This window comes from Triticum urartu, unplaced genomic scaffold (genome assembly GCF_003073215.2).
Source record: "Triticum urartu cultivar G1812 unplaced genomic scaffold, Tu2.1 TuUngrouped_contig_1155, whole genome shotgun sequence".
In the NCBI taxonomy this organism is placed as follows: Eukaryota; Viridiplantae; Streptophyta; class Magnoliopsida; order Poales; family Poaceae; genus Triticum; species Triticum urartu.
Genome location: NW_024111572.1, coordinates 17,951 through 35,900, shown reverse-complemented (window position 1 = coordinate 35,900; position 17,950 = coordinate 17,951).

The following is a 17,950-nucleotide window of genomic DNA, read 5'->3' as shown; positions in this document are numbered from 1 at the left end:
TGATTAACATTTTTTAATATATTTTTTATGACTCCTTTTTTGACACACATGGTTCATTTTTGGTATATCTCAGAAACATGTCAATACATTTTTGTATATGATCAAGATTTCTATACATGATCAATATTTTCTAAATTTAAGTTTTTATGTTCAAAATTTTTAATACACGCTATACTTTTTTTATATACATCGGGGACATTTTTTTTGTACACCTTTAGCATTTTAAAAATAGATGATTAAATTTTTATAATTTTTTTGTGTTTGATGACTACTTTTTTCATGCACATTGTACACTTTCCGTATATATCTGTAATATTTCGCATGTTTAACTTTTTCTAATTATATGATTATATTTTTTGATACATGATCAACTTTTTTGAAACGCTTGATTAACATTTATTAAATACATGATCAACTTTTTTCACACACATTTTTCTATACACATTTAACATTTTTTATATGCTAGATTAACATTTGTGTAATGCTAGATTAACATTTTTCAAATGTTTTATGTAGAGTGCTTTTTGTAATGCATATATATTTATTTGGAAGTATAAACAAAACTAAAAAGAAAGCAAAAATAAAAATAAAAAAGTGAAGAAACAAGATAAAAAACGAGGTTGTGGCCTCCCGCAAGATGGGTCGGCCCATCTGGCCTCGCCTTCACGCGAGGTAGTGAGACATAGGGGTGCCCAAGCGACCGAGTTGTGCGCTATTTGGGCTGTGGCCCGCCTTAGCGTCGCACAACGCTGGCGGGGTTGGTGGCACACGGGAGGGATGGCTAGGTGTAGACCTCGCTGCCTGGTGACGAATGCCGGGGCGGCGGCCCCATGCGATGGAGATCGGTGAGGCCAAGGTCGTCCTCGGCTGCATGGCGTGGAGGTACCCATGGCTAAGGCGGGGCGACTCCGGCGGTCCGGCGGCTTCGACCCCAATTCCTGTTTGGTATAGAGACAGTGAAGAGTGTGCTTGGGATCCTTCCTAACGGCTCTTCCGGCATGGTGTGGTGGGCTGGCAGCCCTCTCTCCATGTTCCAATGGTGGCGCCCTTCGGCAATGGCCGGAGCGTCAGGGTCCGCCACGATGGCAGCGGCGGTGGATGGTCGCCGAATCTCAACGGCCAGATCTGGGGCTTTGAAGGTGGTCTCGCAGATGCACAGTTGTCGATCGGAGGCTCACGCGGCAGATCCGGGTGAAGATCTTGTCTTCGGAAGCTAGCCAGAGCCGGTGATGGTGACGCAATGCCGTTGTTTCCTTCTTGAAGGCATTATCAAGGTGAAGCTCACAACTCCTCCCGCTACCTCCGGGGGAAACCCAAGATCAGTCGATCGGATGATGGCAACACTCATGCTAGTGCCGTCTCCCCATTTGGGGCATCAGTCTTGAAGGGGTTCATCGGCTAGTGGGACCGGTGGACGATTACCACGGTGGAGCGGCGTGACATCTGATGCGCCGACATGAACAGGTCACGAAGCCATGGGGCAGCTGGTTTTCTACGTTGGTCGCGTGTTGATGGATGCATATAGGAGGGTGGCGCTGCCTGGTGTCGTGGTGGCGTCGACGGCAGTTGGGCCTGGCATGGCATATGCATCGATCTCTCCTGAAGATGGGACAACGGAAGATGGCGACGACAAATTCTTCGGTGTGCCGTGTGCTGAGGGTTTGTTACACCGGTTGATGCTTTATGCTCGTCGGGCAGCCTGGGGTGGCCACCAGATTAGATGGTGTATATCGATGCGCTAGGGCACTCCATGAGACTTGTAGGTGTAGCGATTGAGGTCGCTAGAAAGGTGACTTTGGGTTGATCCATGTATCTACTTTGTCGCACTCTTCTGAAAAATTAATAAAGATGATTGTGTGCATCGCTCCATGCAAAGACCGGGGATAATCCTCCTTTTCAAAAAATAGCCTATTTCAAATAAAATATGGTCATTTTGTGCTTTTCTAAGCATCCAGACGGGCTTCGGGTGAGAAAGTGGAGCTTGAGCCCAGCCCGGATGCCGAGCTTTCGGGCTCCGGCCCAAGGGCGAATCTACGTGCGTGTCTGTGGGGGCGAATGCCCCCACTCGTTTTGTCAGCCCACTTATACTAGGCCCAACATATGCAGCGTTGCCCCCACTCAGCCCAAAGGATTTGCCCTCACTCTTTTCTTTTTCTGTTGTATGTTTAAAGCCTGTGTATGAGAAATAAATAAGTTATTATCCCGGCAGCCCATCCAAAGAAAATATGAGCGGGCCTTATGCATACGATCGTGGTTCTCAATTGGCTAATCGCTAGCGCTAGAATAGAAACACACGATTTCACATCTTGGGATCGGGAGTTCCACACGCGTTTGTGCCCTGTGCCGCGTGACCGCCTTGACGAGCCGAAGCCGCCGCGCCGCCGCCTGCAGCGCTACGCTGCACATACGCAACGCCCATCCGGCGATCAACCTTGATCCGCACTGCGCCCGCCCGCCGGCCGGCTTGCCATCCCTATGGAAGATGTTCTATTGATCAATCATTCAATCAAGGTAAGCCCTAGTAAATTTAGTTATTTTTCTTTTTTTGACAAAGTTGGTTTAGTTATCTTGTTATTCTATTCTGATTTCCATGTAAGGAAGCAAAATGTATCAAATATCCACGTGTATAAATTATAGTGTACAAATTGGTAATTAGATTTCGATTGATTGAATCTAGCTTCACCTAATAATTGCATATCAATAAGTTTGAGCGCGTGGAGCAGAATAAAATCCATAGCAATATTCTGCCTTCATGTATTTCATTCAATTTATGTAACGTTCAACTATTTGATATTGACAGGCAAGCTAATGGAGCGATTTTTTGCAATATCCATAACTGGTAGTATGCCTGAAATAGTTGATCTGAACAAGCTTACTCGTGATTCATCTAAAAGGAAGATACTTGCAGGTTTTAATATCAACCACCATGAGGAGATTAGGAAAAATCGTCGCGGGATGAAACAAAAGGAGGTAATGTGTTTACATTTTCTTTCTATTTAAACACGTATATTTTTTCTCACAGCTTGAAGGCTAGAAATCAGGGACGTAGCAACGAAAAGGAACTACATATTCATATTTCTCACGGTATTGTGCCTTAAGTGGTTAATTTACTTTTACTTTGGCAATCAACTTGTCATAATTATTTGTGTAATGACATTATCTTATAAGGAAATATTTGATTTTGATTCTTACGTACTATATGTATGCTTGTGTGGTTAATTTTTTAGATGATCTAGCCATTACTTTGTATACACGTTTTTGGAAAAAAAAAATGGTGTACATCTTTGCCCCCTCTTGGTTTTCATCCTGGCTCCGCCCTTGCTCCGGCCTCCGGGCCGGGCTGCCCATGCACAGGTCTAGGAGCTCTTGTGCAGACTTATAGCTACGAGAAAATTCTTTATTTGACACTATCTTAAAATCTGCTTCCTTATTTGATACTGAAAAAGTTTTTCTTCCCTATTTAACACAAGTTCTAAATTTTATTCCCTATATGACATTTCCGTCCATTCTGAGCCTAAATGACATCTGAAAAGGCTCTTTTGCCCCTCATGTGGTATGTGTGTAGGGGATAATAGCGCACACACGCATCATCAGTGTGAGAGCAGAAGCACACACGCAGCAACACATACACATGCACCAACACACACGCGCACACACGCAACAACACACATGCACACGCACACACACGCACGCATCACACACACACATACACACACGCAGCAGCAGCAGCAGCAGCACACACGCAGGCAGCACATAGGCACGCAACAACACACACGCGCATGTACACACGCAGTAGCAAACACACACGCAGCAGCACACATGCAGCAGCAGCACACATGTGCGCGTGCACCCACACACGCAACAACACACATGCGCACGCACACACATACCGCATGAGAGGCAAACTCGTCTTTTCAGGTATCATTTAGGCTCAAAATGGACGAAAGTATCGTATAGAAAATAAAATTTAGTACTAGTGTCAAATAGGGAAAAAAATCAGTATCAAATAAGAAACCAGATTTTAAAACGGTGTCAAATAAAGAATTTTCTCTATAGATACACGTTTTGTCAAGTATAAACATAGTGGAACTACATGACTCAAAACCAATCGTTTAAGGGTTAATTAGCAAGACATGTGGGTCCAACCAAACCCAGCCGCTAAAACAACCAGAGAATAGCGTTGCAGGTTTGCACCAAGCAAATGTTTATCCTAGGCTCACGGGCCCATTCATAACAGATAACACGTCTCTTTTGATGCGTGCAAACTTGGATGCGATGCGTATCATGCGTCGGTGCGGTCCACCTGAGCACGCCCCGAGGAGAAGCGAACATCAGCCTGCCATGGTGTGTGTTTAGAGTCTTCCACCTCTGTGCGCGCGCGAGATGCCCCCATTGCCGAGCAAGCCGACATGAATCCTCCTTGGGCCTTGCCGCCTTCTCGCTCTTCTCCAGCTCTGCGCTTCATTGTTTAACCTGCTGCCGTGGGAACAGAGCTTGGCGCAGGCGCTGAGGGCTGGGAGATGCAGAATTGTTTGTGGAGTACTATACAAAATTCAAATACTACTCGCTCTGCATCCCCTGCCTCTGCTGCATTTCTTGTTGGGTCATTGCTTGCAGCAAGCAAATTGGCAGGAGCGCGTCATACAAAACGGGGTCGCCGGGAAGGGCGTTCAAGCACTGTTTTACCCTAGCTCAAGTTATCAACGGTTGGGTTGGGCTTGGGCCATTGAACATCTCCTATGCTTCTACGTCGGATCCGATTTAATACGAATTTGGCAGGTTTGAATAAAGTTAATCAGTTTTGTTGGACGCCAATCGCCTGAATTTAGAATTTGGGTCAGTCCGATTCGATGGAGAAGAAAACAACAGCCGCATAGCACCGAAGCCGCCGGCAATAAGTTTGATCCTGTCTATCTTAGGGTGCAGGAGAAGGTACAGTCTTCTTGTCTATGATATGATACACGGGGTGCTGGGGTGGGGGGTGGAGGGACACCTTTGTCTAACTTAGGGGTGCATGCTCGCCGAAAATTCAGATGGTTCATCGGTTTAGAGGATGGCCGAATGTGGCGGCAAGCACGGCGGTGTGGGGGAGGGCGAGGGGCGGGGCGGTGAGGCGGTTGAACGAGCGCCGCTAGCCGCGGGCGACGGAGGCAGACAGTTCAGCCGGCGGTTGTGGGCGGTTCAGATCAAGATCGTGGGGAGGAACCCGATGAACAATTATTTTCAAAAGATAAAAGAAGAAGATTTGACCGTTCCTCTTTCATCCAACATCTAGGAATAAATTGACTGGCCCAAAGACAAATTCAGTCGCCTGACACCTAGTCGTTTCCAAAGTTAATACCGTCTTACAGACGGATTCTTGGAGAGATACTCCTTCGTATCTAAAGAAGCAAAACTATGAATTGGAAGAGGAATACAAGGAAAACTTTTGGGAGGGAACTACCCCATATCTGTGCTTTTTAGACAAATATTCTAAGCACACTTTCAATGATGCACCGTCATTTAACCGTGGGGTTGCGCCATTGGATATCTACACTATGTTGGATCCTAAGACGGATTTTGCATACAACTTCTAAATTTAACGCCATTTTGTAGACAAATTCTTATTTTTTTGCGAGAAAAATTTCGATATATCCATCAACTATCAAGGTAGTACAAAGAACACCAGAAGTAAAAATTACATCCAAGTCCGTAGACCACCTAGCAATGACTGCAAGCACTGCAGTGAGCCGAAGGCGCGCCGCCATCATCACCCCTCCCTCATTGGATCCGGACAAACATTGTTGTAGTAGACAGTCGGAAAGTCGTTGTGCTAAGACCCGTATGACCAGTGCACCAGAATAGCAACTGTTGCCGATGAAGAGAAGAATAGATCGGAGGATCCAACCTGCAGACACATAGATGCCGATCAAATCCCACGAGAGACGCTAGAAGCGCCACCAGGGTGGGTTGGGCGGGGATAACCTTATTCCATCTTCAAAGTCGTCGCCGTCTCGTCTTCCTGATCATGGCACAAACCGTAACAAAACTCAGAAAAACCTAAAAACGGAGCCCTCCCGCCGGCAAGGACCGGGATCTATCATGCCTCCATTGTCCTAGGACCATAGGAGACAAGGCAAACCGGTGGCGGTGCTGGCAAGAGGAACAGAAAGCCTAGTGGTGCGCCTTGGGCTTGCACGAGCGAAAGGGTACGTGAATGCGACTTGGTGTTTGATACGTCTCCAACGTATCTATAATTTTTTATTGTTTCATAATGTTATATTATCATTCTTGAATGTTTTACAATCATTTTGTAGTATTTTTATATCATTTTTTGTACTAACCTATTGGCATAGTGCCCAGTGCCAGTTGTTGTTTTCTGCTTGTTTTTTACATTGCAGGAAATCAATGTCAAACGGAGTCCGAATGCAACGAAACTTTTTGTGGAATTTTTATGGACTAGAAAACGCCCAATGGGCTGGAGAAGCACCTTGGGGGGCGCGCCCTGGTGGGTTGTGCCCACCTCGGTGGCCTCCCGCGCCGCCTATTTGCTCTATAAATACCCCAATATTCCAGAAACCCTACGAGAGTCGACGAAAATTAATTCCAGTCGCCGCAAGTTCCAGATCCAATCTAGATACCATCACAGAGGGGTTCATCATGTCCATTGGTGCCTCTCCGATGATGCGTGAGTAGTTCATTGTAGACCTACGGGTCCGTAGTTAGTAGCTAAATGACTTCCTCTCTTTTTGACTCTCAATACAATGGTCTCTTGGAGATCCATATGATGTAACTCTTTTTGCGGTGTGTTTGTTGGGATCCGATGAACTTTGACTTTATGATCAGATATATCTTTTTATCCATGAAATTTATTTGAGTCTTCTTTGACCTCTTATGTGCATGATTGCTTATAGTCTCGTATTTCTTCTCTGATATTTGGCTTTTGTTTGGCCAACTTGATCTATTTATCTATCATTGGAAGATGTGCTTTGTGATGGGTTCGATCTTACGGTGCTTGATCCCAGTGACCGAAGGGGAACCGACACGTATGTATCGTTGCTATTAAGGATAACAAGATAGGGTCTATTTCTATATAAATAGATCTTGTCTACATCATGTCATCGTTCTTATTGCATTACTCCATAAACTTAATACACTATATGCATACTGGATAGCGGTCGATGTATAGAGTAATAATAGTAGATGCAGGCAAGAGCCGGTCTACTAATCTTGGACGTAATGCCTTTATAAAGATCATTGCCAGGATATCGTCATGATTATTTGAAGTTCTATTAATTTCCCAACAGTAATTCGTTTATCCACCGTTTGCTATTTTTCTCGAGAGAAGTCACTAGTGAAATCTACAGCCCCCGGGTCTCTTCTTTCTTATATTTGCCTTTGCGATCTATTTTTATTTGCTTTTATTTTCAGATCTATTAATCCAAAAATACCTCGCTGCAATTTTTATTTATTTATTTATTTTATCTCGCATTTCCGCGAGATCTATTTATCCAATCTACTATGATTTTACCCATCTTTTTACCCGTGGGGGATTGACAACCCCTCTCTTACGTCGGGTTGCAAGTATTTGTTCTTTTTGTGCAGGAGCTGTTTACGTAGTGTTGCATGGTTCTCCGACTGGTTCGATAACCTTGGTCTCATCACTGAGGGAAATACCTACCGTTGTTGTGCTGCATCATCCATTCCTCTTTGGGAAAATATCGACGTAGTTCAAGCAAACATCAGTGTTCTTTATACTTTGTAGACAATTTCTTGGGAAGACCCTCCAAATGTAATGACATGTGTGATATGGTTCCACTCAAACTATCTATAGGGAATATCTGGTGGAAACCAATCAAAACAACGTGGAAACTGTGTTTTGAAGTTTCAATGTTTTCTCAAAGAAATTCAATATGTCAAAGAGATGTATTTCTCTAGACATGTAAAATTGTAGTTTCAAATACAAATTCTCATAATTTATCGGGTACAAAAAAATAAATTCAGCAACGAATGGTGTTGAACAATCAATGTTACTATTCATCGCTAAATTTGTTCTTCTCATGCCTCGTAAATGAATTTGTGCTTAAACTTGGAATTTCATATGATAATAGAAGGCCACTCTTTTAACATACACTTTTAAATGAGTTTGCATTGTAACTTGGTTTTCACGTATTCTTTCAACCATCTAGGTTTGAGTTCCTCGTTACCTTAGATCTGGTTTCGAGCATAGTAATAGTCTTTTCCCTAAAGACCCTAGAATTTATTGAATCCGGGAAGTGATTAAGCTTGGAAGGAATTTCTGCAAGTCTTTTTTTATCATAAATTGTTTTTATTCCTCGAAAGAACAAATATCGTATAGGTTATAACAGTAAAGGAAAAGGCCAAAGCTAAGTTTCCATCTGAAGTTGTGTCCATGTGCTTGAGATTATAATAAGATAGATCAACAATGCATCGATAAATCTTAATACATATATTTTGCAAAACAAATAATTGGGAGACACGTCCTTGTGACAGCATGACCGACCGCCGCCGTGTCGAGGATTCAATTATCCAACCTTGGTCGTATCTGATTCACGGGGATACCTCGGTTATTAAGGATAAACCATACCAGTGCATTAGGGTTTGATGACTGCATCATTGCCTTCCACGGAGACTTGGTTCCGGCTACCTTACTGACCTTACCGACACTGGCTTTCATAACAAGCTTCCACTTCTCTCTAACCTTTTGAAGGAAATATGCCCTAGAGCCAACAATAAAGTTGTTATTTATATTTCCTTATATCATGATAAATGTTTATTATTCATGCTAGAATTGTATTAACCGGAAACTTGATACATGTGTGGATACATAGACAAAACATAGTGTCCCTAGTAAGCCTCTACTAGACTAGCTCGTTAATCAAAGATGGTTAAGTTTCCTGACCATAGACATGTGTTGTCATTTGATGAACGGGATCACATCATTAGATAATGATGTGATGGACAAGACCCATCCGTTATCTTAGAATAATGATCGTTTAGTTTTATTGCTATTGCTTCCTTCATGACTTATACATGTTCCCCTGACTATGAGATTATGCAACTCCCGAATACCGTAGGAACACCTTGTGTGCTATCAAACGTCACAAAGAAACTGGGTGATTATAAATATGCTCTACACGTGTCTCTGAAGGTGTTTGTTGGGTTGGCATAGATCGAGATTAGGATTTGTCACTTTGTGTGTCGGAGAGGTATCTCTGGGCCCTCTCGGTAATGCTCATCACTATAAGCCTTGCAAACAATGTGACTAATGAATTAGTTGCGAGATGATTCATTAAGGAACAAGTAAAGAGACTTGCCGGTAACAAGATTGAACTAGGTATGATGATACCGATGATCAAATCTCGGGCAAGTAACATACCGGTGACAAAGGGAATAACGTATGCTGTTATGCGGTTTGACTGATAAAGATCTTCATAGAATATGTAGGAGCCAATATGAGCATCCAGATTTCGCTATTGGTTATTGACCGGAGATGTGTCTCGGTCATGTCTACATAGTTCTCGAACCCGTAGGGTCCGCACGCTTAACGTTCGATGACGATTTATATTATGAGTTATGTGATTTGATGACCGAAGATTGTTCGGAGTCCCGGATGAGATCATGGACATGACGAGGAGTCTCGAAATGGTCGAGAGGTAAATATTCATATATTGGAAGGTTACATTCGGACACCAAAATGGTTTCGAGAAGTTTCGGAGTACCGGGGGTTACCGGACCCCCCCCCCCCGAAGTTAATGGGCCTTCTTGGGCCTTAGTGGAAAGGAGAAGAGGGCTGCAAGGGAGGCCGCACCCCCCATGGACAGTCCGAATTGGACTAGGGAGGGGGCGCCGCCCCCCTCTTTCCTTCTCCCCTCTTCCTCCTTCCCTCCTTCTCCTAGTTGGAATAGGAAAAGGGGGGGGGGGCGATCCTACTTGGACCGGGAGTCCAAGTAGGACTCCCCCCTTGGCGCGCCCCCTCTAGGGCCGGCCTCCTCTCCCCCTCCTTTATATATGTGGGAGGGGGGCACCCCAAAGGGACACCAAGTCTTCTCTTAGCCGTGTGCGGTGCCCCCCTCCATAGTTACACACCTCGGTCATAACGTCGTAGTGCTTAGGCGAATCCCTGCGCCGGTAACTTCATCATCACCGTCGCCACACCGTCGTGCTGACGGAACTGTCCCTTGTCCTCAACCGGGTCAAGAGCTCGAGGGACGTCATCGAGCTGAACGTGGGCTGAACACGGAGGTGTCGTACGTTCGGTGCTTGGATCAGTTGAATCGCGAAGACGTTCGACTACATCAAACGTGTTACTAACTGCTTCCGCTTTCGGTCTACGAGGGTACATGGACACACTCTCCCCTCTTGTTGCTATGCATCACCAAGATAGATCTTGCGTGATCGTAGGAATTTTTTTGAAATACTATGTTCCCCAACAATGACATCCGAGCCAGGTCTATGCGTAGATGTTATATGCACGAGTAGAACACAAAGAGTTGTGGGCGATAATAGAATACTGCTTACCAACAACGTCTTACTTTGATTCGGCGATATTGTTGGATGAAGTGGCCCAGACCGACATTACATGACCGCGTTCATGAGACCGGTTATACCGACGTGCTTTGCACACACGTGGCTGGCGGTTGTCTGTTTCTCCAACTTTAGTTGAATCGAGTTTGACTATGCCTGGTCCTTGTTGAAGGTTAAAACAGCACCCTTGACGAAAAATCGTTGTGGTTTTGATGTGTAGGTAAGAACGGTTCTTGCTAGAAGCCCGTAGCAACCACGTAAAACTTGCAACAACAAAGTAGAGGATGTATAACTTGTTTTTGCAGGGCATGTTGTGATGTGATATGGTCAAGACATGATGAGATATAAATTGTTGTATGAGATGATCATGTTTCGTAAAAGTTGTCGGCAACTGGCAGGAGCCTTATGGTTGTCATTTTATTGTATGAAATGCAATCGCCATGTAATTGCTTTACTTTATCACTAAACGATAGTGATAGTCGTAGAAGCAATAGTTGGCGAGACAACAACGATGCTACGATGGAGATCAAGGTGTCAAGCCGGTGACGATGGTGATCATGACGGTGCTTTGGAGATGGTGATCAAAGGCACAAGATGATGATGGCCATATCATATCACTTATTTTTTGATTGCATGTGATGTTTATCCTTTATGCATCTTATTTTGCTTAGTACGATGGTAGCATTATAAGATAATCCCTCACTAAATTTCAAGGTACAAGTGTTCTCCCTGAGTATGCACCATTGCTACAGTTCGTCGTGCCGAGACACCATGTGATGATCGGGTGTGATTAGCTCTACGTTCACATACAACGGGTGCAAGCCAGTTTTGCACGTTCAGAACACTCGGGTTAAACTTGACAAGCCTAGCATATGCAGATATGGTGTGGCGACCCGACCCGAATGGATCAAGTCTACTGTGCTCCGGTGTCATCCCTGGATCAGTAATGCTGACACCACACAGTACATCGAAGGATTTATAGCAGAGTGGCAATCACACACTTATTACATCGTTGTCTCAAAGAGAACTTATTACAATAAATATGGCTTAAGGCCATCTAATAACGATAACAACGGAAGACTCGAAAGATAAATGGGTCCATCAACTCCAACGGCATCACTGAGTATAGAACCACGACCTAACAGCACCTTACTCGTCGTCTGAAAAGTCTGCAACATAAAAGTTGCAGACCGAAAACGGGTCAGCACATGGAATATACTGGCAATGTAACACATAGAGAGTAATGGAATGAAAAAGCTATACTATATGCATATATGGCTGGTGGAAAGCTCTATGGTTACAGTTTTGCGTAAAGCCAGTTTTTCCCTACTGCAAAGGAATAAATTTATTTAACTATCATGGTAGTTGTTAAACATCGAGAATGGTTGACAGCATTCCGATCCCAATTAAGTGAACAATTAAAACCCAACAACATTAATTAGAAGTAACATGATGAGATTCACATGATATTCAAGTACTAGATACTCAAGATGTCCATAACCGAGGACACGGCTAATCATGATTAGTTTGTACACTCTACAGAGGTTTGCGCACTTTTCCCCACAAGACTCGATCGCCTTCGTTTGGTTTCTCGCACTACGAGGTGTTTGAGAAACGGATGACCGAGACACAGTCTTTCAGAAGCGCTAGCACCTTACATGTGGGTAGACTGGTACACCTACTTTCCCCTACATCTGCTAGTCTACCCGTAAGAGTTCGCACAACTTAGTCAACTATGCCAGAGCCCATAATGGCTTGTGGCTGCACACGGAAGTTACTAGCATGAATGATCTTATGATCCCTTTGAGCCTAGGTGGCGGTCCGAAAAAAAACAGGCAAGTCCTGATAGACATCAGGTGCCTCAATCCACCCAGATGTGTGTTTAAGTTGCCACCTTAGGTAAACCATTAAATTATCAATCTCACATCTGTCATGGATATCACTCACCCAATCCACGTCTACTAGCATAGCATGGCATAATAAGAAAACGTAGAAGTAACTCCCAAAGGTTTCATAGTAAACAGGTAATAGGTACTACCTCATCTACTTCCCATCCCACAATTTAATTAGATCCTAATCATGCAATGTGAGAGGATTGATCTAATGCAATAAAACATGGGTTGTAGGAAAGGTATGATCAAAGTGTTACTTGCCTTGCTGATGATCCGTGAGACCTAGGGTTTCGAAGTAACAGGCGGCGCAATCCGGGTAACCTATCGCCGACAAACAACAAGCATACAATAAGTACTCGTCTAATGCACAGGTAAAACTCGATCAAGAGATCGAACCAGAAAGTTCAACTTAAGAACTCCGGTTGCAAAGAAAGAACGAACCGAACAAAGAAACGGAAAACAAACGGCGAAAGAAAACAACTCGGTTCTAGCAAGTTGAAACTAGGTCAAATTTTACCGTAGCAAAAACTTGTTTAAGTTGATTAGTCGGAACGGCGGTTTCGAAACGAAACTCCAGGCGCTTGAATCACCTGATTCCGATAAACGAGCGAGAAGAAAGACTAGAACGAGGATCGGATCTGAGATCACGATCGCGGAATAAATCCGACGAAAAGAAAGAGACGAACGATTAAACGAACGGACGTTCGTTAACCGGGAATAATCGGTGATCACGTTCGTTGAGACGAACGGTCCGAAAGAAGAACGAAAACCGATCTAGGGTTTTCGGAAAAGAAACCGAAAAGAAAAACCGGAAAGAAAAAGAAAGAGAAGAACCGGAACGGTTTTCTAGAAGAAAAACCGAACCGAGGAAAAGAAGAGGCAGCGCGGCTACCTCGGGAGGCGGGGCTCCGGGCAGCGGCTTAGGGCGGCGGTGGCGGCGGTTTAAGGCGGCGGCGGCGGCTTAAGGCGGCGGTGGCGGCTATAGGCGGCGGCGGCGCTAGGAGGCGGCGGCTATAGGCGGCGGCGGCTTGGGGGGGAGAGGGGGGAGGGTTTGGGGGGTATTTATATAGGATGGGGGGGTTGCTTGGGGGAGGGGGCAAGAAAAAGGAGGGGGGGGTTAGAGTCCTACTAGGACTCGGCCTAGGGCGGCGCAAGGCAGGCGGCGGGGCTGGCGGCTGCGCCTGGCGCACGGGGCGGCTGGGCCGGTCGGCTGGGCCCTTGGCCCAGGCAGGCGCTGCGGTTTTTTTAAACGGTTACGCGCGCAGAAAAACAAAAGAAAAGAAAACTAAACGAACTCCGAAAAATCTAAAGTAAATTTTCCCCGACTCCTAAAAATGAGTCGAACAAAACGAACTTTACTCCCGACCTAGAATGCAATTTTTTGAAAACACGCATTTTTCCCTATCCAAACAAAATGCAAATAAACACCGGAAAACAAAATTTTGATTTATTCATTAAATCTTCATTTCTCCTAAATTTTGGGAAAGTCATATTATTCCCCTCTCTCATATTTTGATATTGGAAAAATAATTGAAGATGAAATAAATAAATCAAATGATCCTCTTTTCCAAAATTTGAGAGAACTCAAATATGAAAATAACGAAATCTCCAACTCTCTCCGTGGGTCCTTGAGTTGCGTGAAATTTCTAGGATCAACCAAAATGCATGAAATATGATATGCATGATGATCTACTGTATAACATTCCAAATTGAAAATTTGGGATGTTACAAACCTACCCCCCTTAAGATGAATCTCGCCCTCGAGATTCGGGTTGGCTAGAAAATAGGTGAGGGTGGTCCTTGAGCAAATCTTCTTCTCTCTCCTAGGTGGCTTCATCCTCTGAATGGTGGTTCCACTGAACTTTGCAAAACTTGATAACCTTGCTGCGAGTAACTCAGCTGGCAAACTCGAGAATCTTGACTGGCTTCTCCTCATATGTTAAGTCGTCCTTCAACTGAATCGCTTCGAGTGGCACGGTATCTCTTAGCGGTACCTCTGCCATCTCGGCGTGACATTTCTTCAGCTGGGAAACATGGAATACATCATGAACTCCTGACAGTCCCTCTGGTAATTCCAACTTATAAGCGACTTCTCCCATACGTTGCAAGATCTTATATGGTCCAACGAAACGCGGTGCTAATTTTTCCCTTAACTCCAAAGCGCTTAACTCCTCGAAGTGGGGATACTTGGAGATAAACTCTGTCTCCGGTTTCGTAGACTGTCTCCTTGCGTTTAGAATCTGCGTAGCTCTTCTGCCTGGACTGGGCTACCTTGAGCCTATCGCGAATCAACTTAACTTTCCGTTCAGACTCCTTAATCAAATCTGGTCCAAAGAATTGACGGTCTCCAACTTCGTCCCATGACAACGGTGTCCTGCACCTCCTTCCGTATAAAGCTTCGAAAGGTGCCATCTTCAAACTGGTTTGGTAACTGTTGTTATAAGAAAACTCCGCATACGGCAAGTTATCGTCCCGGCTAGATCCATAATCTAGTGCACAAGCTCTCAGCATATCTTCTAAAATTTGATTGACTCTCTCGGTCTGTCCATCTGTCTGCGGATGAAAAGCTGTGCTGAACTCTAGTCTGGTTCCTAAAGTTTCATGCAACTGATTCCAAAATTTTGAGGTAAATTGAGTTCCTCTATCTGATACAATACTCCTCGGAACTCCATGCAAACAAATAATCCTAGTCATGTATATCTTTGCCAACTTAGCACTGGTGTAAGTGGTCTTAACTGGAATGAAATGTGCTACCTTTGTCAAACGATCAACTACTACCCATATCGAGTCATAGCCTGCTTTCGTCCTGGGTAGTCCTGTGATAAAATCCATGCCTATCTTATCCCACTTCCATTCGGGTATCGGCAATGGTTGTAACAATCCTGCTGGCTTCTGATGCTCTGCCTTTACTCTCTGACATACGTCACAAACTGCTACATATGCTGCAATATCCTTCTTCATTCCGGTCCACCAGAATGTTTCCTTCAAATCCAAATACATCGTGGTATTCCCGGGGTGAATCGAATACGGTGAATCATGTGCCTCTTGCAGAATCAACTTCCTGATCTCCGGGTCATTTGGCACATAAACACGGTCCTCAAACCATAGGGTATCGTGCTCATCCTCACGAAATCCCTTTGCTTTTCCTTCGCTCAATTTCTCTTTTATAGCAGCAATCTCCTTGTCAGATTTCTGAGCTTCTCTGATTTTATCCATCAATGTTGACTGAATCTCCAATGCTGCTACATAGCCTCTCGGAACTATTTCCAAACATAGCTCACGAAGGTTTTCTGCTAACTCCTTAGGTATTTTCCCCGTCATTAGAGTATTGACATGTCTCTTACGGCTCAACGCGTCAGCTACTACATTAGCTTTTCCGGGATGGTAATGCAATCTCATGTCATAATCCTTGATGAGCTCCAACCATCTCCTTTGTCGGAGGTTCAACTCCTTCTGAGTGAAAATGTACTTCAAACTCTTGTGATCCGTGTACACCTCACAATGATTTCCAATGAGGAAATGTCTCCATGTCTTCAATGCATGCACTACGGCTACTAACTCCAAATCATGCGTGGCATAATTCAACTCATGAGGCTTCAGTTGTCGTGAAGCATATGAAACAACTCTTCCTTCCTGCATAAGCACTGCTCCAAGTCCTCGAAGTGAAGCGTCGCAATACACCTCATAATCCTTGGTCTGATCTGGCAAAATCAATACTGGTGAGGTGACCAAACGTTTCTTCAACTCCTGGAAACTAGCCTCACACTCCTCAGTCCATTTGAACTTAGTATCCTTCTTCAACAACTCCGTCATAGGCTTCGCAATCTTTGAGAAATTCTCAATGAATCTCCGGTAGTATCCTGCGAGTCCAAGAAAACTCCGGATCTCTCCAACTGTTGTTGGTGCTTCCCATTCGGTTACGGTCTCAACCTTAGTGGGGTCAACTGCTATACCTTCTCCGGATATAACATGTCCGAGGAATCCAACTTTCTTCAACCAAAACTCACATTTGCTGAATTTGGCGTATAACTGATGTTCCCTTAGTTTCTCCAAAACCAAACGCAAATGTTCCTTATGCTCCTCTTCATTCTTTGAATAAACCAGGATGTCATCGATGAACACTACGACGAACTTATCCAAAAACTCCATAAACACTTTGTTCATCAAGTTCATGAAATAGGCAGGTGCGTTAGTCAGTCCAAATGACATAACGGTATACTCATACAGTCCATATCTTGTGGTGAATGCTGTCTTAGGTATGTCCTGCTCTCGAATCTTTAATTGATGGTATCCTGATCGCAAATCGATCTTGGAAAACACTTTAGCTCCTTGCAATCGATCAAACAGATCATTGATCATTGGCAGTGGGTACTTATTCTTGATGGTTACTTCATTCAATCCTCGATAATCAACAACCATCCTTAATGATCCATCCTTCTTTTCCACCAGAAGTATGGGTGATCCCCAAGGCAAAGAACTTGGGCGAATGTAACCTTTATCCAATAACTCCTTAATCTGATTCTTAATTTCCACCAAATCCTTTGCTGGCATCCGGTACGGTCGCTTCGATATTGGGCCTGTACCTGGCAATAACTCAATCAAGAACTCAATGTCTCTATCCGGTGGCATGCCTGGCAATTCCTCAGGAAATACATCAGGAAATCCTTCACCACTGGTACTTCCTCTTGCACAACTCTTGTTAGGCAGTTTACTTGTGTCCTGTTTGGCACATACCGGGATACATACTTGATCCTTCTTCCTTCTGGTGTGGTAAGTAGAATTGTCTTACTGGCGCAATCGATGTTTCCTCTATACATCGACAGCCAATCCATACCAAGAATCACATCCAGACCTTGGGACTCCAGAATAATTAAATCCGTTGGGAAAACATGCCTTCCTATACTTAATGGCACTTGGAAACATCCTTGTCTGGCCATGTACTCTGCTCCTGGTGAGCTTACTAGCATAGGCGTTTTAAGAATCCTAGTGGGCAGGCTATACTTTTCCACAAATCCCCTTGATATGTATGAATGCGATGCACCAGTATCAAAAAGAACGAGTGCAGTAAATGACTTAACCGGAAACTTACCGATTACTGCATCAGGCTGATCTTCAACCTCCTCCACATTAACGTGGTTCACCTGTCCCCTATTGAAAGGGTTCGGCTTCTTCCCAGAGCTTCCATTGCCATTTCCATTCTGGCCTTCAGGACATTCATTGGCATAATGTCCGGTCTTGGAACACTTGAAACAAGTGACTTGACTCAGATCTCTCTTGGTTGGGGCCGATGGGGTGGTCTGGTTCTGGCCGTTGCTTCCTCCATTCCCATTACCATTCTTGTGGCCATTATGGTTGTGCGAGCTACCTCCTCCATGGGTGTGCTGAAACTGAAATCCCGGTTTAGGGGCAAAACGGGGCTTCTGCTGGGCTCCAGAGTTATACTTCCCTTGTCCATACTTCCTCTTACGGTTCTCAATCTGCTGTTGCTTCCCTTCAATCATGATGGCACGGTCTACCAACTCCTGGTAGTT